We start from the raw sequence: 27580 nt of genomic DNA on the forward strand, positions 1-27580 counted from the left end.
TCTGAATGTAGTGCACAGGGTCCTATGTTTAGGATTTTTGTTGCTGGGCAGTACAGAGGCTGATTGAGACAGATTGATTACAGCAGTTTTAACCAATTGTAATCAGGTTTACATGATGCTAAGCGATGCCAAAGGTGCTTAGTCATGCTAGGATTTGCTTAATGCTGCTTATTCCTGCTTAACCCCCCACTAATTTCAAAAAAGAAAAGAAAAAATAGTGATAGGAAAGTGGTGCAATGGGAACAGGCAGAGGGTAAAACATTAGGAAAAGCAGCTAGGGATGTGCAGGATGGATGTACGAAAGGACCATAGCTCTACATTTCTTCTGTAGCAACAGCTGTAAATGATGTGGAAAATGTGGAATATACAGCATCACATCCCACAGGGAGGGGTGTTGGCAACATATATTTGTAGAGTCATTTGAGGGTAGATAGATTTACATCACTGTACATGGGAGCAAAATGTAGAGCTATGTATGGGGCAATGATTTTTTGTTGGACAGATGCCCTTCTTTTTTTTAAGGTGAGAGTGGGATGTTGGGGAAAGGCTGGAGGTATGTTTGGGGAGGTAGGTTGGGTAGGATAGGTTGCATTCGCAGACAGACAAGACACACAAGACAGCAGATAGGGTCAGTATATAACACATGAGGGGGTAATATTTTGGATGGGTAGGGTGGTTGGGAATCAAAAGCCCATGACACCCCAAATGGATACAGTGGGACCAAGATCCCCACCCATGGGCAGTCACCACTGCACATTCACGGGCCCGAATATGGCTGTGCTGGGGACCCCTCTGAGGTGCTCCAGTCTGCCCTCAACTCAACTCTGAGTGGATGACACTGTGCACCATACCCCAGAACTTCTTGAGGGTGACCGGTTCCTCTCTGCACCTGTGCCCAGGGGGGATGGGCCCCATCCCCTGAGGCAGTTCCACCCAAGAGTTGTGTGGGACTAGTGGAGGGGGCAGTTCTTGGTTGGGTCCCAGACATGCTGGGGCCCAGTGCCATGGCCAGATGAGGCGGGACAGGTGGATCCGCCTGGACTGGCCTTCCCAAACATGCTATAATGTTGAGGTTTTACAAAATTTATTGGGTAGTCATGAACAAAACATTTCAAAATTAGTTATAACAGCATGCATGGGTGTTCCAATTAACCCAGAACAGTGGAATTCACACAATTGCATAGCAAACAGAACACTTGCATATAAGGAATAGCAGTCAGAATTTTAACAGCATGCCATTTAAATGTGTGGCAACAGGCCACCAACAATGGAATTTGAACAAGATATGTTAATATGTAAACAATCAAATAGATGAACAATAATAGAACACAAGTCCCAACATTAGATTTTGAGAACAACATACCTGTAGTATATGGATAATAATTATTGATGCAGATAGGTGGTGGGGGTAGAGAAAAAATGTCCATTAACAACTATATAGGCTTCTATTTTTCACAAAAGTACTGCTCAATACTCTTCAGGTCTGCCCTCACTTTACATCTACCTGTCGCCCATAGCTTCTGTAGCACATACATAACTGTTAAACTATCAAGCTGGAACAGTATGGGGCAAAGTGTGAGTACTCTGGGTACATGACTGGAGGGGACTTGTACATGCCAGAGTTACATATATGACTAACAAGGTGTAACCAGCCTGCACTGATGTTGTGTGAGTGTGCTGCTGACATTCTTCAACTAGATTCATATCTGTGTCCAAGGTTATCAGCAATAGTGATCACTAGCTGTTACAGCATGTATGGGGAAGAGTGCATGGTGTATGTACCTATCCTGCTGTTTTTTGCAGGCATGGCTTTGGATAGTGGAACATTTGGGCACAAAGTTTATTAGTATACCCACCATACAGCTGTTACAATCATTTCTTTACCTGTTAAACCTGTGGAGAAAATATCTGTTAACACTATCTGACTATTTGTACTCGTATACAGGGTTACTTGTCTGTAAATATTCACACATATTAGTACAACTCCCTGGATTCAAACCATGGTCTGTGTGTGCAAAAATGAACAGCAGATCTATTTCACAACACCCTGAGCTACTGGGGAACCACTGTCTGTTGCTTGACTGATTTATACCTAATACTCACTTGGATAGAAAGTCTGACCTTGTAATCTAAGTGAAGTGTCACCAAAGACTGTAGTGACAGTTGAGCATACATGCCTGACAGATAGGTATCGTACTGTGTATTAATCCTTTGAAAGCAGATGTACACATTTAACCCCTAGTAGATGTGAATATGTGTGATCTGTACAGAGTATAGCAGGGTGATGGGTTGCATATCCGACCTGTATACATTTGGACATTGTATGTTTGCACTCTCCACCTATTACACTCTCATACTTGTCTGCATCAGCATACCCACATTCAGGACTACATTGATCTAAAATGCAAAGCTTAACACAAGGCAATGAGCAGAGAACACACTATAATACATTACACATTACTATTCAAGGTTCAGATCTTAGTGCGGGACATATTCATATTTCATTTATATTTTGTTTTACACATTCTATTTCTTCAACAACAAACCAGATTAAACACAACAGTTTGTGTTACAAATCTTTATCATGACACAGTGCTTTCTTACAGTTGATATTCTATATTCAATACTACTGCATATCCTGTAGGTCAATATTGGTTGACAAACATTTTATTTATTCAGCCCACACTATACCTACTGGCAGTAAACAATGTGCTCCTTCTTATTTATTACACTGTATCCTGCAAGATAAATCTGTATTCACCAGACTCTTGCCGCAACCTCGCCATTCTGTCAGCATGGGCCTCTTGGTTGCTTGTTCTTTCCTCTGCAGCTGTAGGGGAAAAATACATTAAGCATACATGTCTATCACATAGTCAGGCTAGATTTTGGTACTGATATGAGTGAGAGACTTATTGACTACTGTGGCATCCCCATCTTGAGCTTTTTGGATCCACTGGGCCAAGAGCTCCCCCTTCCTATGCCTTAGGTTAGAATAATGACAGTGTACCCACTCACCAGTACTGGGGATTCCAGTAGCACTGGTGAGATCATGTGTCAGATGGTCTCAGGCTTCTGTTTTGTACTGTGAGCCCTGGTACTGGCCCTGCAGCAGTCTGTGGCCATGGTCTTTAACAAGGAGCTCTGCCATGACCCTGGACTTCAAGATTTACCAGCGCTGCACTCAAAAGTGTGCTCCCTCTCCAATCCCAGACATAGTTCCTGCAGAGACCATAATACAACAGGTTCTGGCTGTATTCCCACCTGTGCAGTTTAAATAAGAGATAAGAACTCTTGTATTATTTCATCTTGTTAATGCTATCTATTATATGGCATGCTAGGTATGCTCAACGGTATTGAGCCCATGTATGATTTATCTTGTAAATGTGTATCCATTGTATTTTACTGTTATTGGAGCTTTTCTCCCTGGGTCTCCACTGAAAATGGACCTTTATGCTGTCGGACCTTCCTGGTAAAGAAATGTAAGATATATAAATAAAAATTAGGCCATATTCCCACACTTTGCCATCATTAGACCATTTTTTAAAATGCTGAGCATTGCTCAGCAGTGCGCAAACCCACTAAGCTGAGATGAGCACAAGGGTGCCCGCAGGCAGGTGCAAGGGGGTGCACTTGCACCCCCCTGGAACCGGCTAGCCGAGAAATTAATTTAAATAAAAAAAGTTTTTTTTTAAAGGCCGTTCCTCTTTAAGAATGCCCTTTGCATCCCGTCCAGTCACACAGACGCAACAGGTGTTTGTGACCTGTTTTCGTCTTCTGTGTCTGTTTGCGACTGATGGTTTACGTCATTTTCTTTCGCGCCTACTGGAGATTTGAATTCGAGGACGTTTGGACTGTGCACATGAATGTAGAAGTGAAAGGTAAGTGTGTCACTCATGCCGATGCCACATGTTAGTATGAATAAGGGTTTCCAAGGGAATAAATATGGATATAGAATGGCTGTTAGCTAATCTCTTTGTGGTGTCAAATGTCACAGACTTTTTTGGTTGGAATTTGTAGCTTCTGTCAGGAGCCAGGTGCATATGTTATCGAAACCTTCCTTAAACAAAATTTGTGGGATTGTGGGTTAGTGCACTCTATTATATTTACGTGAGAAAGGTCTGATAGAGGAAATTGCCACTAAGCTACAATAGAATGAGGCAAAGGAGAGACACTTGTGGCACTTCAGATAAATAGAGCAGATGCATTAATTCTACTTCACATATTTAATTAGAATCATCTGTCTCGAGATAAGTTGACATCTGCTGTAGAGCAGGGTGGGTGAAACTTACGTAATTCTGTTGCTTTATTATCAAGGCATGCTCAACAGAAACAAAAGCATTTTTCAGGCCAGCAAAAATAGCTATTGTAAGGAGACATTTGTCCTTATTAGTAAAAAATTGTATTGAGTGCAGTAGAAAGTGCAATGGCAAATCTCATGCTGGGGATCTTTTGGTTAAGGATGTTACTGTTTGTGGATTTGTTTACTACGTTTATCCTCATAAGTACTTTTTACATAGGGCCTATTGTTAGACATAATACAGACCACAAATAGTGATGCAGCCAATATGAAAATATTAAGGCAATTAATTATTAAGAAAATATAAAGCCGGCCAGACAGCATGAAAGGAGATTCACCGAATCACTTCTACATATCAAGGGTTTATATCCTTAAATTATAACTGTAGAATTATTTTAAGAAGAACAAATGTAGTTTACAATTTAAGAGACACTAAAGCATCACTTGTTTCTAGACTGCCATATGTAAGAACTCCTGACAGATCAAGAGATCCTTTGTATCTTCATTACGTTAAGGCTGGGTAAGTCTGAGTCTGTTACATGTCTTTTTAACTTCCAGTCTGAGTAACTGCTCCAGTGGTACGCAGTGGTAAAGTTCATGCTGAAAGACTTGTTTATAAGAAGACTGACAGTGATGCCTGGGACCCTAAAATTATTTTTAAAACTGTTGCAGAACTAATAGTTGATTATTTTGAAACCTCAATATGTAGAACCTGTAAATCAGATTATAGATGACATAGCTGGAGTTATTCGGTATTCATTAGCCAACAAGCCGAACATTTACACCTAGCCACTTATGCATTTTCATCAGAATCCTTGTAGGAATTCACTGTCGTCTTTCAGTTTAGATCTGTTAACATTAAATTATCAGTTAAATTGTTACACGGACTCTGCCGCACACTCTCATTGACTTTGTGCATGACCGACATGGCTCTACTTGTTGTGAAGCTACTAGCCCACCATTTAAATTTATCGTTAATATAATCGATAAGTGAAATCAAGTATATAGTGGGACAACAAAAAGAAAAGTATAAAAAGAATAATGGAACCGTTTTAAGATTCTATGCTATCCATTGAGGTTGCATAAATAACTTGGTGGTAAAACGGATATAAGACTGTAAACATAATGTGAATAATTTAAAGTTCTTTGTACTTTTACAACATCCAGAATAATGGATGTAACATTAAAACTTAGGTATTGAAGTAAGAAAGTTATTTTATTTTAAAATATAGGACTTATAAACCTTATGGTTTAAATGTAAAAGTAAATTGGAGTTGTTTTATATAATTTTGAGTACTATTACTTTAAGAATATGAAAAAAATTGATTTAATTAATTATGTTAACTATTTATATGGGTTGTAGTGATTGTGAGTTTTATTCCCAAGAAGACTAGTGAACCAAGGCACCAGGGATTTTTATTGTAAAGAACAAAAAAAGTGTTGTCTTCAATAAAAGCAGGACAAGTGTGTTTTGTTCTTTCTGTTTTTGTCCTGGGCTCCTGTGCTAAATATAGCTTATTTCTTTCTCACTCTAAGGTCTCTAATAGAATACTCCTCTCAGTTTTAATGACCTAGGTACCTGCATAATACAAATGTAAATGTGCGCTGTGCCTGAGGCCTGTGCACTTCTAGATTCAGCCCAGCATCTGGCTAGTCTTGGCAGCTGCTGCCCTCTCGTTCTTAATCTGCCAGTGTCTGCAGGATTCTCATTTTATTCCCAAGGCATCTGCAGTTGTTAACCTTTACCTTCCACTCTTTTGGCTTCCTGCTTGAGTTTTTTTTCCTCCTCTTGCTTACTCTTCCCTCTCTCTTTGCTGCTTCTTCTTCTTTTTCACCTCCTCCTTTGCCTACCTTTGTTATTCAGTATTTCATTGTTTAATGTCTGTAGTGTATATTGTTGTCAATTGCCACTTGCTGAGCATGTAAATTATATTGCTTTTGATAAAAGCGTATTTCTCCACTCATTAGATCATGTGAGCAGATGGTCAATGTATTTGCACAGTACTTTGATATTAATTCAGTCAGTCTTGGATCATTCTATCAAAGCTACACCAAATGGGCTTCAGTTTATAACGTACACCCCAGGTTTGGCAACATCTGATGTAGTTATATTAGTTGTGGAGTAGGAGATGGGGCTTTGTCTTCCATTTAAACATTTTTTGCTAGAAGCCCATGGACCTTGATGAACTAGTTCTTTATTAAATGAACCACATCCATGTGCTCTTACGTGTTAAACAGAAATAACTAAATAAATATGTTTAAGTCTGTCTGAAGTTCTGCAGCTTCCCACAGCACAATAACCAATGTAGTACTAGAATCCAGGTTGAACAGAGCTTTGGTTCTTTCTGTCCTATTCACCCACCCCTTGAACTTCCACCATTTAATCATAGTTTAACTGAATAATTTGAACAACCAAAGTTTGCTGGCTGAAGCCCCTTCTAGTGCTTAGGTTACAAGGCTGATTGATTGATTTAATAATTATTTGTATTTTCTCCTGATTTATTATGCCAGTAAAGATATAAGGACCCCATTGATTTAGGTGTCAGTATACTTCATGACATATTGTCTCCAGTCCTCTGACACCACCTGACTAGGCCTTAGAGATAGGAGAGCATCCTGTAGACAGTGCCTGCATTACTTACAGAGCTGCACACTTCTAACCTGTCTCCTGCTGTTTTACAGCCCCAGTTCTGCAGCTCTTAAACCTTTCAGATCAATCTTACTGTTGTCATTTCACCAGCAGAACCCCAAATGAACTTGTTTAAGGGTAAGGGTATGACTTTCAGTCTGATGAATGGGTTACAGTAGTGTCTCTGTTTCTTCTCTTCACCCCAACATAATGACTATCAAGTCCTTTACTATACTTGTATTATGAGGTAAACCTACTCACATGTAGATAAGCATACCAAAAGTACTTCAGTCTCTGGATAGGTGTCATTTGTTTGTTAATAATTCTTAGCATGCCTTTCTCATCCCTTATTCTGTATTGGTATGATTGGCATTCAGCTGTTTGTTATTAAAACTCTCCTTTCAGCAGACAGCACACATGCATTGTATTCCACAACGGGTGTTTATAAAGGATAAGTCTGAAGAGTATGTCTATAAATTTACATGTTTAATGTTGTTCAACAATTATCCATTTATTTTGGGAACTTTCTCCCTCTTTTGTATTTCTGCGACCATGGAGTGGGTATATACAAGTTTGGGGATATCAGACACTTACTTACACTTTCAGTTTTTGTCCTTTTTTTGTTTTAGGCATTTGTTTTTGATGTTATAGTTTCTCAGGTTTTAGCTGTTCAAGGTATAATAGTGAAACCACTTTAATGCCCATGGCCACTGGAGACAGATTTGAGCTACTTTTTAAAAAATCGCACCACAAGGTGAAGACTCTGATGGGTGTCAGCATTTTCTGACTGCAACTGCAAGATCATTTCAAATCTCTAACCAAATACATCTGATAATATTAAAACTTGTTTCCAGGCCTTTAGACCAGTATCTTTGCACTTAACCCTTAACAGTTAATTATTCCACTTCATGAATGCTATAGACAGCAACACAATACTCTGGATCCTGTCTGGCCTTTTAAAGGAGCACTCCGGGTGAGGCAAGAAGAATTGTGGAATGAAACGGAACATTTGCCTGTTCAAGGTATTCCAATATCTTTTGTTTTCTTGATTATTGATTGAAAAGGGACATTTGTCGGTTCAAGGTATCATGGAGTGCTTTTTTTGTCTTGATTGTTTTCATTTCTGAAAGACTACTGGGGCAAAATCATAACTTTTGTGAAGGACATAGTATATTACACTGACAGCAGACACACTGAAGTCTGTACATTTTAGTATCGAAAACTAAATGGGCAGCCCATTTATATTGTTTATGTGCTGACAAAGACTCCAAAAAGTCCTAAACAGGATGATCTATCATAGGTTCATAGGTAGGTACTAGGCTATTTGCCCTAGGGCCTATATAACCCTAGCCAAAAAGGTACCCTGGCTTTCGCCACCCAAGAAAATTATTTTCCTGTGCCCCTGTTGAGCAGAGTCACAGAAGTGATCCCCGGGGTGAATTTCCTATCTCCCATCCAATCATCAAGATTTTTCTTGAAGAGTGCTAATGAGGAGCTTTTTTGATATAGATAGGTAGTTTGTTCCAAAGTATGGGAAGTCTCTGGGACAGGAATCTATCCCTCCAGCATGTTTATTGTTGTGACAAGGTTTAGTTCCCTAGAGTGTTTAGCTCTGAGGGATTGGGATTTCTTTAAGTGGAGCATGTCCAACAGCTCTGGGTTTGACATAGCTTTGTATGTAAGCAGAGATTGCCTCTGAGTAGGTGACATGCGACAGAGTAAGGCTGGAGTATTTTGAGACGGTCTGCATAGGGCATCTGTTTGAGGCTGGTAATCCTCTTTGTGAGGTATTTCTGTGGCCTTTCCAGATGTTGTAGCTGTTTTGTGAGGTACATACCAAAAGGGGCACTGTATTGTATAATGGGTCTAATGAGTGACAAGTAGAGGGGAACAATGACCTCTTTTTTCTCTGGATGAGAAACCTTTTGTGATGAGGTGTGCCACATAGAAGGATTTCCTGTCTACTGTAGCGATGTGATTATCAAAGGAGATACTACTGTCCACCTGTGTCCTAAGGTCTGTTATCACACTTTCGGTGTTAAGTAGACTACCGCCTATGTGGTAGTTCATGGGTACAGATTTTTTTACCAAAAGGGATGACAATGCACTTTTTGGCATTGAGCTTGAGGCCATGGCTTTGACACCAGACATCTGTCTCAGTGAGGCCCTTTTGTAGGATGTCCACATCGTTAGGAGTTTCGATTATGGCTCCTAGTTTGCAGTCATCTGTGAACTTTGTTAGCCAAAGACCTTCTGTGTTAGCCTGTACTTCAGAGAAGTAGATACCAAACAGGAGAGGCCCAGGACTAAACCCTGTGGTAATTCACTTGTCACTGGTCTGAAGTCGGATTTGAAGTCTGTTACTTTCACAGTGTGGGTTCTGTCAGTGAGCCAGTTGGCAGCCCATCTTGTGACACAGGGATTTATACCTAGTTTAGTGAGTTTATCTATAATTCCTGAGTGGGGGATGGTGTTGAAAGCCTTGGTGAGATCTAGATAGGCTGTGTGGACCACCTTACCCTCATCTACAGCTCTGGTAACTGCTTCAAAGAAGTCTATCAGGTTTAGGAGACATGACCTACCTTTTACAAACCCAAACTCAGTGGTGTCCAGAGTCTGGAGATTACCAATGTCATTGCTTATAAGTTCTGTGATGATACATTCCATAGCCTTGCAGACCAGGCTCATCAGGCTAATGGGGCGGTAGTTCCTGGGGTCCATGGTGGCTCCCCCTTTGTGGAGTGAGATGACCGTCACTGTGTGCCATTCAGTGGGCACAAAGCCTGAGGTAAGGCTATGATTGAATATGGTACTTAGGTGGGGTGCCAGTTCGTTCTGTAGTTCATGTAGAACGCAGCCTGGGATGTTGTCAGGTCCCATGGATGCTGTGTTCTTGGCTTTGGAGAGTGTGGTTTTTACCTGTGCAGCCATGATTACAGGAACTTTGCATTCTTCCGGTATAGAGATGGGCCCTTTAGGGGTGAGCGGGGTAAAGTTAGCACTGAACCTATCTTCCAGGATATTGTCAATATCAGTTGGTTCTGTACATATAGTGCCATTGTGCTGTAACTCAGAGCAGATCTGAGTGTTGCCATTGAGATTCTTGACATAGCTATAGAATGCTTTGTGGCTGTCTTTAGAATCAGTGGCAATTTTGTTTTCATAATGAGCTTTGGAGGATTTGATGAGGGATCTCAGCTTTTTCCTGAGGCTGACCAGGGAGTTTACTCTTTTTTGCAACTATTTCTTTCTTCTGTTGTAGAGTTTGTTTATGGCAGGGCACCACCATATTGGCTTCCTTTTATGGAGGATAGCATCTTGGTTCTGTTAGGAATTGCATGATCCATGCACTCGTGTCAGTGCTTACAAAGTGCATTTGTGTAGGATTCAGCAGTCGTACCTCTATTGTCTGTCTGCATGGGTGCTGTGAAGTTTGCCACTTCTGTCTTAAGAAGAGAGAAGTTGGCTTTGGAGAAATCTTTTATGGTGGTTTACCTAATAGGGGGTGGGGGTGGTATGTGGATGTCTAGGGTGATTAGCTTGTGGTCGGATCTGACCAATGATGAACTGACCTCTGGTGTGGAACACCGGTTGCCCATTTCGGTAATGACCAGATCTAGGATATTGCTGCCCCTAGTGGGGGTGTGGATAATTTGATCTAAGGCGTTGGAATTTATGAATTCCAGAAAACGTTGAGCAAAATAAGTTGGTACATGAGTAGTTTTCCCAGTTAATGGTGGGGTAGTTGAAATCACCCATTATTAGGGTGTTATGTTGTGCCCTAATATTTTCCAGTGTATCAAGAAATGAGGAGTGGGAATGCTGGGGCATGGTGGGGGATCTGTAGCAAGCTACAATTTGGATTGCGGTCTTGCCCAAAGTTAGCTGCACTTGGATAATCTCGGATGCATTATGCTGAGCAACTTGCCTGGAGGTGTGGATATCCTTAATGAATATGGACACACCTCCACCTTTAGTGTTTCGGTCCAGGTTAGGTGGACAAAGGTTGTGGTATGAATTATAGGCTGGTAATGCAGGGGTGCTCTCTGGAGCCTTGTATATGTTTTAACAATTGAAACTAGAACAGAGTTGTGTCCTAGTTGCCTGTTGCACATTTGTGTTGCATGTTCTGAGAGAACGATACTGTCCGTTTTACTTTTTTTTATGGGGCTGTTATCACCCATTAGGGACAGAGTGGCATCTGCATCCATGTTAACTATTGTCTGCCTGGAGGTGGCCTTACCGAAGGTATAACTGCTGTCTGAATTAATTTTGGCCTGTCAGACGTCACCCATTATTTCTGTAGTAGTAGTATGTAGTACTTCTGCTCTGCTCCTGTGTCCACCCCTTGTTAGAGAGCTGTACCACAACAACTATTAACAATTAGTTCCAGCTGGAGTGTTATGATGTACACCTGAACTTTTTGCGGTCTGCTGAAATACAAGCCTGCACCAGATTGAGTAGTGCTACTGTTTTCTATCTGTGCATATTTCAAATGTTTACATGTAGTTATTAGTATTTTTATTTAAAGTATGTATGCACCCTAAGTTTAAAAGTTTTCAGACACTGTGGGATTGGGAGTGTCTGTAACTTCAATTGTGCTACGTATAAATAATTTGGTTTGAAATTTGGAACACTTTTTATTGGACTTTGTCCTGATGTGAGAAATTTTAGATTTTATTTACTTAGAATACCACGCTGTACTCAAGTTTAGAGATGGGTTAGTATCTGTAATAGTAAACTTTCACCACATTTCATATTTTGAAAGTTTACTATTTGTAATAGTAAACTTTCAAAATATGAAATGTGGTGACGTTAGATCTGTTTATTTTATTCAACATAGGGTTTTGTTTATTTAGTAGTTGTTGCCTGACCCTGTTGAAGGTGAAGCTCGAGTAGGTGCATTGTAAAACCCATCTTGGCCAAATAAAGGTATTGATTGCTTCACCTCTGTGTTCCAGCTTCTGCCCATATGCAGATGGTTAAATAGGAAATGGCAAATAGAATATTTTGCAGTACTTATCAGGAGAATTATGTTGTGCTGTTTGCATTGTTGTCACATCTTCAAGGAGTGCTGATTTTTGCTGGTGATCTACCTTAATTGATAAGGAAGTCCCAAACAAATATTTTTTTGGAGAGTAGCTAGCATTACAAATCACAGGACGTCAGACCAAAGAGGGGGAGTTGTTGTTGTTGTTAACTGTTTTTAATTACTTCTTACTTTGAGGCAGAAATCTGTTTTCTTAGTAGATTAATAGATATTTTAATAAAGTGTTGTATTGGTCGCATTCAGGATGGATTAACATTGTCTTCTGCAAGTAGTTTTGATTTAAGCATATTGCAAAGTAACTCCCAAAGAGACAGTGTCTTTGTCACTACAGGATGTTTACTAAGGTGAGAGTATGCAAAGAACTATATATATAACGTTATCGTGGAGAACATAACATTTACTACAGGTTTAAAAAGACATGGCTTACTAATTTACAGATATGCAGAGAGACATGCACAGTATGTTTAACTGTTATGTTCTGGTGTGTATGCATTTTTATTATATGCTGGAGTCTTTATTGCTGCTTATCGAGAAAAGCTTTTTTCCAGACTCTAAAGGTTAGAAAGAGGTGTTTTATACCCTTCAAGGATTGTGACAATATATGAGCAGTTTACAAATCATAAAGCATTATCTTCTTCCCCTGTCATACTGTATTTTTATTTAATTGTTTTATCAGTTAACATTAAGTAATGTGCATTCAGTTACAGAATAGTATAGTAAATTCACAGAGAGCCATTGTTTGGTTTCTGTTACATGATGTACTTTTCTTTTTTTTGAATCCGCATAAAGGTCAGATTTGTTTTTTTATTTTACATTTGTTTATCGAGGAGGTCTGACTGGACAAAGCTGTCCATTTTCAGCAGAGGCCCAGGGAGAAAAGCTCCAGAACAATTGCTAACATACTATACATAAGATATTTATGTGAGCATTGTGGTTTACACAGTTATAAAATATAGCAGATATATGATTGCATAAGATATTTACATAAGCATAATGGTTTAGACATACAATTAAAAGTATAGTAGGTAGTAGCATATGATTGTTCATACAGTATGTTTAGTAGAGATAATGTTGAAGATGTACTAAATATAAGACAAGAAAGGAAAAACTAAAAAAACACTAGCCAGATTGTCAAAGCAGGAGAATATAAACAAGTTCATGTGAGGTTCATTGACATTTTAAGGGAAACTGTGAAGACTGTGCATAAAACATATATTCATATCCATAATTCATACCTCAGTCTCAACCTCTTAGAGCAAAAAATCTGGACAAAGCCTAAAATGATGGGGGAACAACTAGGGACAGATTTTAAATATTGTTCTTACAAACTTAGAAAGTTGATAGAATAATAGGTTTTGCATTACCATGAAATTTCTGAAGGATGTGGACTCTTCAACTCAAATGTTTATCATTATTTAATGACTTCAGTCCTCAGCTATTTGCCAGAAAAGTACAGATTTTAGGAAGAACACAAAAAATTTGAGGCAAAAATCTGGACATTCTGCGAAAATCTGTTCAGTTGAGAGGTACAATGGTGCTTACTGCAGTATTAAGTTTTCTTTGCATAAACATGTACACAAGCAAAAATCAACTAGTTTTATGTATTTATTTTTTGTTGTTGTCCAGGTTAGCATGATGCATGTGCTAATCATTGGTGTAGCTGAAACACATCAGAAAATGTTTTTTTTTTTTTTATCCCATACCTGACACTTTTTTGTTTGTTTTTGTTCAGTAACATCATTGATAGAAGATCTGCAAGATATTGACTACAAAGGTAGTAGTAGCCCATTGGATTCTTTAGGTTGTCTTATAACTTCAAAGTCAATGCATCAGACAAGAAGCGATCATTCAGATATAGTAGCAATATGATATAGTTCATTAGAGACGGCAATTTGTTTTCAGAATTCTTCACGTTGTACGTTTTGCATCATTTTAAGATGCAGATAAAATAAGTTGAACTGAGCAGTATTAATGGTGGAAAAGCAAGACGTCAGTGAAGAAACTAATGAGTCAAGATAGGGAATAGAAATACTTGTTCTGTAATAACTGTCAAAATCCATGCCTACTATGTTTGCTCGGTGTGTCGACTGCAAATCCTTGGCAACACTAACTCAATAGTAAATTTAACTGCTATTGATCTTGCCTTACTGAGAATGTCATTCCTAAAGTGTTCTTCAGCATGGTTACAGTGCTCCTTGAATATTTCAATGAGTCTGTTGATGTGTTGTTGAGCCTCTACTATATCAAGTTGAACAGACTGAAACATCTGGGCAACAGGCTCAAGAACTGATGAGTAATTTGCAATAATGAAGAGAAAAATAAGAAACGTGCACGAAGAGCAAGCGCTGAGTAACATATGTGCATTTTGTCTGGTTTCACCAGCAGTGCTCTTCTGAAGAAAGTCAAATATTTTCTCAAAGTTCTGACTAAACACATGAATGGATTTATATTTCTCGGTCCATCATGTCTCACACAGAAGAGGTATATTTGGTACCAATGCTCATCGTTTTGGACTGTCATGGACAAAAGTAATAATCTTGATAACACCAACAGCACTACATATTTCAGGAACATCATTCAGATCATTGACTACAAGGTTTAGATTGTGAGATGAGCAGTGGATAAAGGCTGTTTTTGGATACTTTTCACAAATCTTTGCCTGACCACCATTCTGGATGCTTGCCATTATGGAGCAGCCATCATAGCCTGTCTGAGTAAATTTTCCAGGTCTAGATCACACTTTATGCATTCACTGACAATGACATTTGATACAGACTGTGCATCTCTCACAACAACGGGAACAAAAACCGCAAACTCTTCTCGAATACAATCATCATCAACAAACCAAATGCCCAATGACAACTGCTCAATGTCTAAGATATCTGCAGTTTCATCTGCCAATACACTAAATCCAACTGCCCTGTTTGCTGCACAAACAATCTTCTTTAAAGTACGTGTTCGTATTCTGCCAACAGCTCATTTTGCACCCTATGGGATGTGTACCAAGCATTTCCTGCAGCTGTTTCACTGTGCTGTTCCAGTATTGTCCTACCAGCTTCAATACGAAAATCTAACAAGTAACACAAATTTCCACCAGAGCTTTCTTTTCCACAGAGAGGAATGTCATGGGTTGCACAGTAAATACTGGTAGATACAATTGGTTCCAATTTATTTTGGTTCTTTGCAATTTGTTTTGCTACTGCTGCATCTAGCTGCGGAATAACAGCTGTTTCTGGCTTCTGTCATGTTCGTGTATAAGAAAAATTGGAAGCATCTTCAGTAGAACCTTTGTGCCATGATGATTGCATGTGATTTCTTGCAAGACTCATTGAAGGCATTATGTTTTGTGCACACACTAGTGATGAAGCTGCCTTGCAACCCACGGTGAAGTGACTGAGGAAATAATACACACGTTAAGCAGAGTGGGCCTTTTAAGAAAGGAGAAAATGCAAGCCACGGTGAGTACTGAGGTAACCAACTATATCTGAATATAGTTGTTAATAAATAATGACATGCATTTCAGTTTCAGACTTCATATTATTCAGAAAATTAAATTCTAACATAAATCCTTTTATTCTAGCAACTGTCTAATGTGTCCCTAGGTTTGGGCCTTTATCCCCAACATTATAACAGTCTTTGTCCAGATTTCTTGTGTTAACAGATTGAGAGGTATGTGTATGTGTGTCTGTATGTATGTATGTATAAGGAGGAGAAAGCATACCCCTCAGCTGTCCAGGTTTTTGGAGAAGGTCCAGATTTTGCCCCATATTCCTCCTAAAAAGCATTGAAGTTGCTAAATAATGACAGACATTTGAGTTTTAGATGTCATATCCTTTAGAAAAATGCATACCAACATAAATCCTGTTATTCTAGCAATGTTCTAAGTTCATGAGAGCAATATTTATAATCTGCTCCTATTTACTTTAGGCTTTGTCCAGATTTCTTGCACTTAGAGGTTGAGGTGTGTGTTAAAGAGAATGAAATATCCTAGAGTTAGCAGGTGGAATTTATTTTCAAGTGCATTTTCAAGGAATTGTGAGCTTCAGGGGAAGAGAGTTTTACTGCTGTTCATGCTAAGCCTACTTAAAATGTGCAACTGTTTTGTTTAGCAAATAGTATCACTATTGTGGTATGGAATTTTTAAAGCAGGACAGCAGGTAGCATACTTGCATCTTGATACAGAGGGCTGTAGGTTCTACTCCCACAACATGTAGATTTGTATTTTAAGGAGGTGTATGTCCTCCTTTGGATGAGATGCCTAATAACTATTAACTTGTTTTTCAGCTTGCCACCCATTCCCTATTGCAATATACCAGCTTACCATTTTTTTAATATAATGTAAACAATTTATTTTTCAAGGGCAGCAGGCAGTGAATTTGTAGATGAAACACTGAAATATAAAGTTGCTTTCTAGCAACAACCTCTTCACTGGTTTCAGATCTCTTTAATGTGGAATTATTCAGATGAGTTACTTCTGCAAAGATTCTGCATATTGATTGATATTGGTGGATTGTATGACAGAAGTTTGAGTAGAGTGGCCCTTTATGGTTGAAATGTTCTGAATTGGGCAGGTTGTCATTATTGGTTCATATGATTTGTTTCATTGCTTAAAGGAAAAATGTTCAGAACTATAAATTTAAAACACACTCTAACAAGTGGTGCTGTATTATACAAGGGATATAATTCAATTATTATATAGTATAATTAATACAGTCAGGAAGGTGAATCAAATAACTTTTGCATGGCTATAGAAATGTGTGCAAAGAGTCTATGATTTGAAAACAGCCCAAAGGTAAACTTACCCTGCCACTGGCCAGATGCATTTTCTTTGAATGCGGGTTTCAATGTTGTTTTGGTGAGTGTGGGTTTGAAAGGTAGAGAAGTTTTAATGCTAAGTCTCTTTTCATTGTAAGACTATTGCTTTGTTTAGGTTTAGTAAATGTCTATCAGTGTTTGTGCTATAAAATTTGAAATAAAAGTTGTAAATGAAATCCAAATATCTATAATCATTGTAGAAGTAAAGCATAAAACAGTATGCACACTGAGAGATTTGAACAGTGTCTATGATAAAGGAGGAAAAATAGCCAAGTATTGGGACACTGGAATAGCTGCGTGGGCAGGGGTGGGGGGTGGGGCTGAGTGGGCAGAGCAGCAGAGGGGGTGGGGCGGTGTGGGTGGGGCTTGGGTTTGCACCCCCCTGCAAAAAATCCTGCGGGCTCCCTTGGTTGAGCAGTGCTTAAAGGGGAAAATGCTGAGCAGTGCTTAGCAGTGTGGAAATCTGCTCAGCTGGGCTGAATACTGCTTAGAATGAAATTTCTAAGCAATGCTCATATGGGCTAAGCAGAGCTAAGGACTGCTAAGCATTGCTCAGTTTTCATTTTAAAAAATATTTCAGAATTGCAAATTAATCATTACTGACATATTATTAAGTGTATATAATTTACTTTACCTGACATCCCCCTATGTGCTTTCATTACATTATCTTGGGGTGTGACTATACTGTATGGGAGACTTGTGTTTACATGGATGATTTCACATGTTATATCCTCTGACATTTCAGTTTTGGACCAGCTACAATACCCTGGTTAACAAATATCAATTACTACATCATTTAAAAAAACAAAAATTAATTTTAACAATGCTTTCCCATGTAAAAATGAAGGGCCTGTTTTAGTACTCGAACCGTGAACTGCTGCATGCAAAGACAGATCTCTAACCACTACATGATCTTGCCATTGAAGATTTTAGCTATACATTTGTATTTCGCTCCTATAAGATGTTTGAGGAGTGCTGAGCAAAGTGCTGCAACATCAAACCCACTCAGCTTTGCTTAAACTTCACATATAATGGAAAAAGATTAATACAATCACTTTAATTATATATATTAATACTAATGCTGATTCATATTTCGTAATGCACTGTCTGTCATTCTATCAACTTTCTAAGTCTGTATGGGCAATGTTTTTAAATTTGACCTATTTGGGGACCTTTGTCCCACATTTATTTCATAGCTTTATCAAAATTTCTTGGTGGAAGAGGTTGAGGTATGTGCATACCTCTCATCTGTCCATATTTTTGCAGACTGTCCAGATGTTTGGCTCATATTTTTGTTTTATTTCTCATAAAATTTGTGATTTTCTACAGATCAATGGGATGATCTCAGGATTGAAGTCACTAAATAATGGCATACATTTGAGTTGCAGTCTTCTAATCCTTCAGAAAATGTATGTTACGACAATCCCTGTTAATCTATCAATTTTCTAAGTTTATAAGAGCAGTACTTACAATATGTCCCTATATTTGGACCTTTGTCCCCTCATTTTGTTGGCTTTGTCCTGATTTTGGGCACTAAGAGGTTGACAAGTATGGCTGTGTGTCTGAGGACACAATTGTATTATAAAGTGCCGTACGGTACTTTTACAATGCAGAGGTGTGTGACAGTACCTGTCATACACCTCCTGCATTTATTTCAGTCCTAATACCTAGTTCAGTGTCTGTGGACACTGTTTTACTGTTGTCAGTTGCTTTCAGTGTCCGTGGACACTGAAAGCATTTAAAAAGAGCCGTATGGCACTTTGACAGTGCAGGGGGCATGTTGGATTTGCGAGCACTACTGCAACACCCCCCCACCCACTCATTCAGTGTTTGTGTCTGCAGATCCATCTCAGTAGTGTGCCTTCATTACTATGAAAGGCACATTGCTGAGAAGGGGATGTGGACATGAATACCATTTACTCCATGTAGGAATGATGCTATTCCTACACAGAGTTTATTGAATCCTGGGGCCTGACTTCACATTGTGATTGCTTAGAATATTGCACTTCATCAGTTGTAGTATGATATATTCTGATGTTCATATTGCACATGTATGTAATGGTGACCCACTCCTGGCTATTGCACATTCAGGAAGTAAAACCATAAGAAATCAGCCTAACTGTACCAGTTAATGAAGCAATTTGCCAGAGTGAGTTCTATAGATGATACATCACAGCAAGTGGCATATTGATCTGATTATTCACTATCATGCTTGGCATTCAGGTTTTGCAGCCTTATGGATATAGGGAAGAAGGTCCTGTTCAGTCTAGATGTTTTGCAATGTAAGCTGTGATATCCACCCACCCAAGGAAAGGCAGAAGTACATGCCATTGCCAGGGTGAGTGGGATCATCGATCATCTTCCTAGCCCTTCCCACACACTGAGTCTCATGCAGATCATCCATGGATGGGAGCGAGGAACCATTGACTTTTCCTCTGTCATCACTAGCCTCAGGAGAGCCTTGCTGTCAGATACTTTACAGTTACCATACCAAACTATGATGTTATTTGAGAGGATGCTGCCGATGGTCCCCCTGTAGAAGGCTTTGAGGATGGACTGAGGCAGGATTGCCTTCCTCTGTTTCTGTAGGAAGTGCAGATGTTGTTGTGCTTTCTTCACTGTTTAGCTAATACGAGTTGACCCGGATAGGTCATCTGAGATGTGCACCCCCAGGAACTTGGTGTTTTTGACTCTTTCCACTGCCATCCCCTTAATTTTCAGAGGTTGATGTATTCCCTGAGTCCTCCTGAAGTCCACTATTAATTATTTGGTCTTGCCTACATTTAAGGCCAGATTGTTGCAGTTGTACCAGTCTACAGGTGCTATGACAGTGGTATCATTCATGAACTTGATGATTTTGTTGGATTCATGCATGGCCATGCAGTCATGCATCAGCAAGGTGAACAGCAGAGGTCTCAGGATGCAACCTTGTGGGACACCTGTGCTCAATTTAATACTGAATGAACTGTTGTTTCCCACACATAGTTTTTGGGGTCTGTTGATGGGAAAATCCAATATCCAGTTACATAGGGGAGTGTCAATGCCCACCTGGATCAGCTTTGATGCCAGAGTCTGGGGGTTGACAGTGTAAAAGGCAGAACTAAAATTGATGAATAACATTCTGAAATAGCAATTCTTGTTCTCTAGATGTGCCAAGGATTCATGAAGAGCTATAGCTATTGTATCAGCAGTGCAGCGGTTAGATCTACAAGCAAACTGTAATGTATCCAGTGTTGAAGGTAGGCTTGAAGAGATATGGTTCTAGATCAACTGCTCAAAACACTTCATTACTGTTGATGTAAGAGCAACTGGCCAGTAATTATTTAGGCTTGTCGGTTGGGATTTCTTGGTTAAGGGAATGACTGTCGTATTTGTGAAGTAACTGGGTAAAATGGCTATTTGCAGGGGTATGCTGAATATATCTGTTAGTACAGTAAACAGTTGGATAACACAGTGTCTTAGAACCCTTCCCATAATATTATCAGGACCAGCTGCTTTTTTGGCTTTTTCTTGCTTCAGGGTCTTCAGAACATCAAATGTTCTTAGACATAGCACTTTCTCACCCTGTTTGACAGGGAGCTTATTTGGCACAGTGTTGTTGTCCATATCAAATCTGCAGGAAGGAGTTTAGTTTGTTCAGAAATTCTGTGTTGTCATCACATGGGGAGGATGTAGGCCTGTAGTCGGTTAAGGCTTGCATACCTTCCAAAGACATCTAGATTCCCTTTGGTCAGAGAAGAGTCTCTGAATTTTATGTCCATAAGTCCTCATAGCCTCCTTTATACTGCTACCTAGATTTGCTCGGGTCTATATCACATAGTCGAAGTTTTATAAATTCGGACACGAAATGTACAAACCATTCCATTCGAAGTTACAAAACTTCGACTATGAATAACAAAAAAAAAAAAAAAAAATGAAGGAAAAACAAAATAAACTGTTGTAAGCAGGGGGGCATGCCCCCCTGCACCCCTCACATGCCCCACTACTTAAATATACAAACTCTGAGATCGCACCTCATTCAACAGAATGGAAACCTCCCCTTACGGCGATTTCAGCTGAAACGCTCGAACTTGTACAAGTTCGAACTTATGGTCTCGACCATATATGGTTCGAACTTGTACAAGTTTGACTGTGTGATAGGAATCTGATTTGCTCTGGCCTCTTTTAGGGCATCCTTGTTTTTTTTTTTGTTTTTTTATTTAAATGCAGTATTTTGTGCCTTTAGGAGCTCATATACTTCACCAGATAGCCAGGGTTTCTGATACCGGCACTATCCATACACAAGCACAAGCTTCATTACAAAATAGATATCAACCGACTTTGGCTTTTAACAATATATTATATGTGTAATACACAGCACATGGCATCTGGTCCTTGGAAATATGTCAAGACACAGCAGCTGTAAAAGGGACACATTGTATGCAATCTCCTCTAAGAATATCACACTGAAAATGATCAACCTTTTTATTCACGTTCCTGTGTTCCAGAGATGTAACTTTGATGCCTTCCCTGAAGGTGACCACATGGTCCTACTCATCCTGCAACATACCCAGGATATTCTTGATGATGATGGCTTTCTTGGACAGTATAAGATGCAAAGCCTATGCCAGGACTCAACCACAGTTTGCATCACTGGCAACTTAACTACAATAAGATCATGAATATTCTAGAAAGAAATGGGATACCTAGACGGCAAATATACACTCACCTGCAGGGCAGGACAAGTGCCATATTTCTTTTGCTTTCCAAGCATGTAATTTTTCCCAAAGAAGGAAAGGATTCCTGCCAGCTTGTCATGCATGATTTGTATGAGCAGACAGAATGCATCAGAAACATCACTCACTGGTGTATATGGCAGTACCAGTATCATACACGCTTGCAGAGCAAATTCTGCATGTGTACCATAAGGTCCAGTGAGGAGATACTGCTGCATCTGTCACCATAAGATCTGGTTAAGGAGGAAATTCCAACCCTTGACTTATGCCTGAGGGAAGTATTGCTTGATGGTCTTCCCAGTAGAATTCTATCAAAATCACAGATTATGTACTCAGTTTGCGTGTGAGGTTCCAAACCCCCAGCCAATTCAATCAAGTTGTCAAACAGAAGACCTTATGCAGCCTCACTCTTATGGCTCATAAGGGACACCATAACGAGCATGTATTTCATGCCAGCTTCATTGACACCAACCTGACAATGGATAGAGTGCAATTTCTTGATTTGTTGGAAATGCGCTGTCCATCATAAACACTTTTGACTGTTTCAGATCTTCTGGGTTTTCAATGGTGGTGAGTGACAGCACTGTCACAGTATGTCCCTAATCCTCGATACATTGCCTGTGTATGGGGGAAAACAAGCCGGGGGGGTTCAAAGACATTCAGTGCTGTCTGACTGTTTGGAATGTCTGAGTGTGTGTATGTGAACATGAGCAATAGACTGTCCAAGACTCTTACCAGTAGGCAACTGCTGCGTGGTCATCTTATCTAGATTCTATGTGCAGCTGCAGATGACCCAGCAAGGTGGCTCTGATAATGTTGTTGGCACCTCATAGATGTGGGCTGTTGTATTTGACAGCACTTTTGCAGTTTGATCAAAGGCATAGTGATGTGGGGTACTTCTGCTTATCTTGTACCCCCCCCCTTTCTAGTGGTGGTGACTGCACATCCACAATATTTGTTAGGCAACTTTGGTATGCATGCCTAATATGCTCATCCTTTTGTAGCCCTTTCCTTCACATATATTTAACTATCAACACACAGACATAGCTGTCCCTTTTGTGATGGAGTGGCACTGTGCATTTTGCCCAGTACTCCTAGTGGTGTTGTCTCAGTGACCACATTGCCCTCCACACTTACTTCCACTGCATCCATGTACCCTTTCTAGCACACTGTCCTTGCATAATGTCTTTCACTATGACTTACTTATTGACTGTAACTATTAGTAACAATTCCTTGTTACTGTACTGTAAGAAGTGTAAATGAACACTCCTGTATGACTATTCAGATTGCAACTGCATACCACTGGTCATACTCATTTTTATAGTGTTGTCTGTAGGTGTGTTGATCTGCTTGCATTACGGGATACTGCGGCTTTCATAAATGTCTGCGTGTTGACATTTAGTTTTCTTGTGCTCTTCTTTCATCTCTTTGACTCATCATGTTTAGTGCACAGTACTCATACCATGTATGATGGGGACAAACATTTAAGTCAGGTACAGACATTTTATTATTTGTTTTCGCCTATAACTGACTGTATCCTTCATAATTGGCAATCATAAAACACAATACAGCTCATCTTGATGTGTTCTGCGAGTGGTGATGACAAATAGTACACTTTCTGCTTCATCTGCTACTGTTTTACAGGGTAGGAGCTTTGTCTTCCCTTTTATGATCTTAAATCTATGTACCCTTTGGACTTCCCATGCATAAAACACATTTTAACTCATTTTGATGTGTTCTGTGAGTAGCAATGGCAACAGGTTTGTCTTCTCCTTGATCTGCTCCAATATGCAGATCATGGTCAATCTCAGGGAGCTTCAGCCGGTACAGCCTTTGTTATTTTTACCACTGATATCACTTCTCATCAAATACTTAAGATTCACAGACTTAGTGTGAATCACACGGGGGGGGGGGGGGCAATAAGAACTTGTCTTGCACCTCATTGTAAAAGTGAAAATCAGAGCTAAAAATTAAATATAAATTTAAATAAATCTTCCTCAGGATTCAATAGACTCTGTGTAGGCTTAGCACAAAGCCTACATGTAGTTTATGTGTTTGCGTAGTGAGCAGCAATGTTGATTACATATGCATGCCTCACACTGTGTTTAAACATAAACAAGGGCAGTTTTGTACCCAGCAACAGTGTTGCTGGCCAGAAAACTGTGTAAAGCAACATGAACACCTCCAGACATGTACACTTGTTTATCTACGGGAAAACTAGGTCTGTAGGATTGCATAGAAAGCCACAATGACTACCAGGGTTATTAATAAAGCAATGTATATAATTCCAGCACATTACATGAAAGTGTATAAAGTGCAGAGTAGTGTGGAAACCTGTTTGAGGCATACTGAATAAAAGTTCTGCAAGTGATCAGCAAGTGTACATAGGCTGTATTATAAATGAATACTCGAGGGAAGTGTGTCTAATGAAAAGGGACACACAGATGAATTGCTGGAATGGAGATAGGGAAATGAAAACAGTTGTAGCATAAACATTAATCAAATATTGATGTGATACAGTATGTACTGCAGTTATTGTATATTATGTGACTGTCAGACAAGGTGACATATCAATGGAGAGGATTCTTTGTGATGTAAGCATCATGACATGAACAATGGAGAGGACAGCAACGATATATACAATAGGTGTTAGGTGCATATTGTGAAGCTGTGTAAAATGATTTGCCTGAATATGAATGTAATGTCAGCATAGGTCTCAACTAAGTGGGACACATAGTAACAGGCTCACGGACAATAGCAGACAGAAGCATGCACAATCATGGACAATATCAGCATAATACCACCATTAATCCATTTCTCTGATGTAACGTGGTTGTGAGTGCTCACAGATGGTTCTGCAAGAACACACTTCTACAACTATTATGATTTCTCAGCAATCTCTGAGGGAAATCAAGCACACCTTCCTCAAAATTTAACATCTGCCAGAGGTGTGAAAAAGGACACTCTTACACCTGCATTTGAAATTATGAGCAATCCTGGCTAGTTGACAGGTGTGCATGCCATAAATATGGCACAGTCCACACTGTCACAAATGTAACCCATGCCATCAATGTTGTCGGTCAGTCATGTATTTACTGTGTGCATCACAGAATACATAGCACACATGCATCTTGTATAATACCTTGATGGGGTTCTGAGCCATCATACCCTAATGTTTATGCACCAAAAAGAATACTTAGTTATGGCCAATAAAATGTGTGAGAGCTCACTGGGGCAAATGTGGTACACTTAAGTAAGTCATTCCTGGAAGATGTGTTGGGAGGTACATGAAAAAGGGTGCATTGCACTCAGTTATTGGTATGATTAGGGATGAGCACTATGGAAGAGTAATTATTTTTCATGTGGATGTCCTGCACATGCTCAGGAGTTCTGTTACATACATGTGAGTAGTCATTACTGTAGGCAAATGCTGGTGGATGTTCCATATACCATCTACCTGAGTACACAGGTCACATACCACTTGGTCTGCTCATAGGGGTGTGCTATCAATATTATAATTAGGTTAAACATATTTATCTGTCACATATGTGATCCAGTGGTCTACCCTCTTGGTGATATAAGTATTTATGGTATTATGTGACAGTTTTTCAGTAATACTTTTGTGTGTATTTGTGTCAATGCCTTGGCCAGGTCAACCTCCACAGGATGACAGTGTTGTCATCATGGATACCCTTGTTGACCTTCTTGATGACATCAAATGGATGTAACAGACATGAGGTAACCTGAATAAATCATGCACGTCTTTTGCATACAGTCAGGATATTACCTGTGTCCTTTTAGAAAAGGTCCATGATGACTTGGTCTACCTCACAGATGAGGAGAGTCAGGCTAGGACTATAACTCCATGCATCAAGTGATGGTCACCCCCAGTCAGAAGGATGCATGTTGCTGTACACCCTTCTATAGGAACGTAGGCAGTCTGGAGGCTGTGTTGACATACAGATCCAACTGTGTCTGGCAGGCCATGTTTTGAGTCACACTGTTGGCAACCTGTGATGTTGTAAGGGCCCATTGATTCTGTATTATTAGCCATAGGCAGTACACAGACGAGCTGCCCTTCTAAGAATAAAAAGTGAGTAATGTTTGCTTCAGTACTGTGTCTAATGGCCAGCTGTGATGGGGGGGGTGACGTGTGAGACAAACTGTCAGCTAGGGGACTGTCTAGTTCCTCTGGTCAGGTATGTCTGTGAGTGGTGGCATCCACATATAGATCTGTGTGGCATCCACATATAGATCTGTGTTAGCTGTGTATTCCCCTTAACATTTCACATGTATTGGAATAAATGATTTGTGAAAAGACCTCCAAATACAACCTTGGTCATTCATCACATTCCACACACTAGTATTATTCACACAATCATACAACTGTACTGATATCATGTACTTACATGAATTGCACAACATATGCCTATATGTTTTCATAGGCAAGCTGTGTTTAACTGGCCTGATGTCATATCAGGACCCATTAGAGATCAGTTGTTTGTAACTCACGCAGAACATTTCCTGACACAAATGTTAATAGTCACAGAATGGTGCTGATGACCACCTAAGTAATCCTTGGGTATACCAACACAACTGCACAAACAATTAATTCCATGAAATTGCAACTGCATCAAAACATGTGATACATCGGTTGTATATATCATAGCATAATAACATGTGCATGAGACAAGACATACTGTACATGACCATGTAATCAATATGAATTTCTATTGATGAGTGTCACAGGGCAGTTAATGATGGTATGTAGATACATGCACACCTGTGCCATGCTGCAAGTGTTGCAGTGATGGCAGAATGTGGACTGTGTAGAAGGTTTATCTGCTCCACTACAACACATGTCCTGATACACCGACAATATACATAAAAGTGCATTATACCATATCAGCAGTTTTAGGAGGGATATTACTATAGCTGTAATAGAAGGAGCATGTACTGCAGTGGCAGCAATGGCCATCAATCCATTAGCTTACATCACAGGTTGTAATATTCTCTTGTAGCCATAATGTATATTCACAACTCAATATAACACATGTCAATGACAGCAACATTGGCATGTCAACTCTTCATAGGGTCATAGGACATTATTAGGCTAATCACATGAAATCCTATCAATCATTATACCATGTCAAAAAATCCCTATCTCTATATTATGGAAGATAGTAAGACTACTGTGTGTATGTGTTTATACGTTGGATTGCATTACATATTGCCACTGTCCATATGAGATATGTGCACCACACCATGACAGAATCAGCAATCATACATGCAGTGGTCTGAAGATGGATTGCAGAGGCTCATGGAAGGACTCTGCTTCATGATGTGTGTATGCATATTTGACATGAGGACATCCCCCACTCATCTGCAAAAAGTATGTTTTGTGGCCGGAAGAAAAAGGAGGATGGTAGATGCATGAGGCTACAGGAAAGGTTCCCCAAGTCATAATGAAATGAATACCGATTCCACAGATTATACAATGAACATAATGTACCACCAACCACACACACACACACAACAGTAGACTGGAATTGATTTGAAAATTACACCCGTGTAGGTATAGAATATGAATACCATACAATGTCACAAAAGTAATACCATATATATCTAACTGTAACACCATCACATTGCACTTTATAGACTATGATAGCATCATTGTATGCTGAGGAGGAGTGTAGGACATGGATATGGAGTCACATCCCTTTGTAAAATTGTCTCAAAGGTGATAGGTGTATGTATCGATATGCAAGCTGCCTGCTACCAGATTAGAACTCCTATATGTGCAGGTAAAGTAGCTTGCAAACACAGTAGTTAATATTATTGCCACAGCACAGCTTTGCCTTGAATTCTATCAGAATGCATGTTATACAGATGACATCACCACTGAATGCTACAATGAGATGTTTAGAGAAGGGTTTGGCATAGCTGTGGACTCGCATAACATTCTAAAATTGTCACCATAGTGATTGCTGAATGCACACACAGTTGATTGCAGTGAAACTAGAACCCCTACCTATTTACAAAGCACAGCACTTAATGCAAGCACCACAGAACAA

The sequence above is a fragment of the Protopterus annectens genome, chromosome 1.part0 (assembly GCF_019279795.1).
Source record: "Protopterus annectens isolate FY-2018-M chromosome 1.part0, PAN1.0, whole genome shotgun sequence".
Classification (NCBI taxonomy): domain Eukaryota; kingdom Metazoa; phylum Chordata; order Ceratodontiformes; family Protopteridae; genus Protopterus; species Protopterus annectens.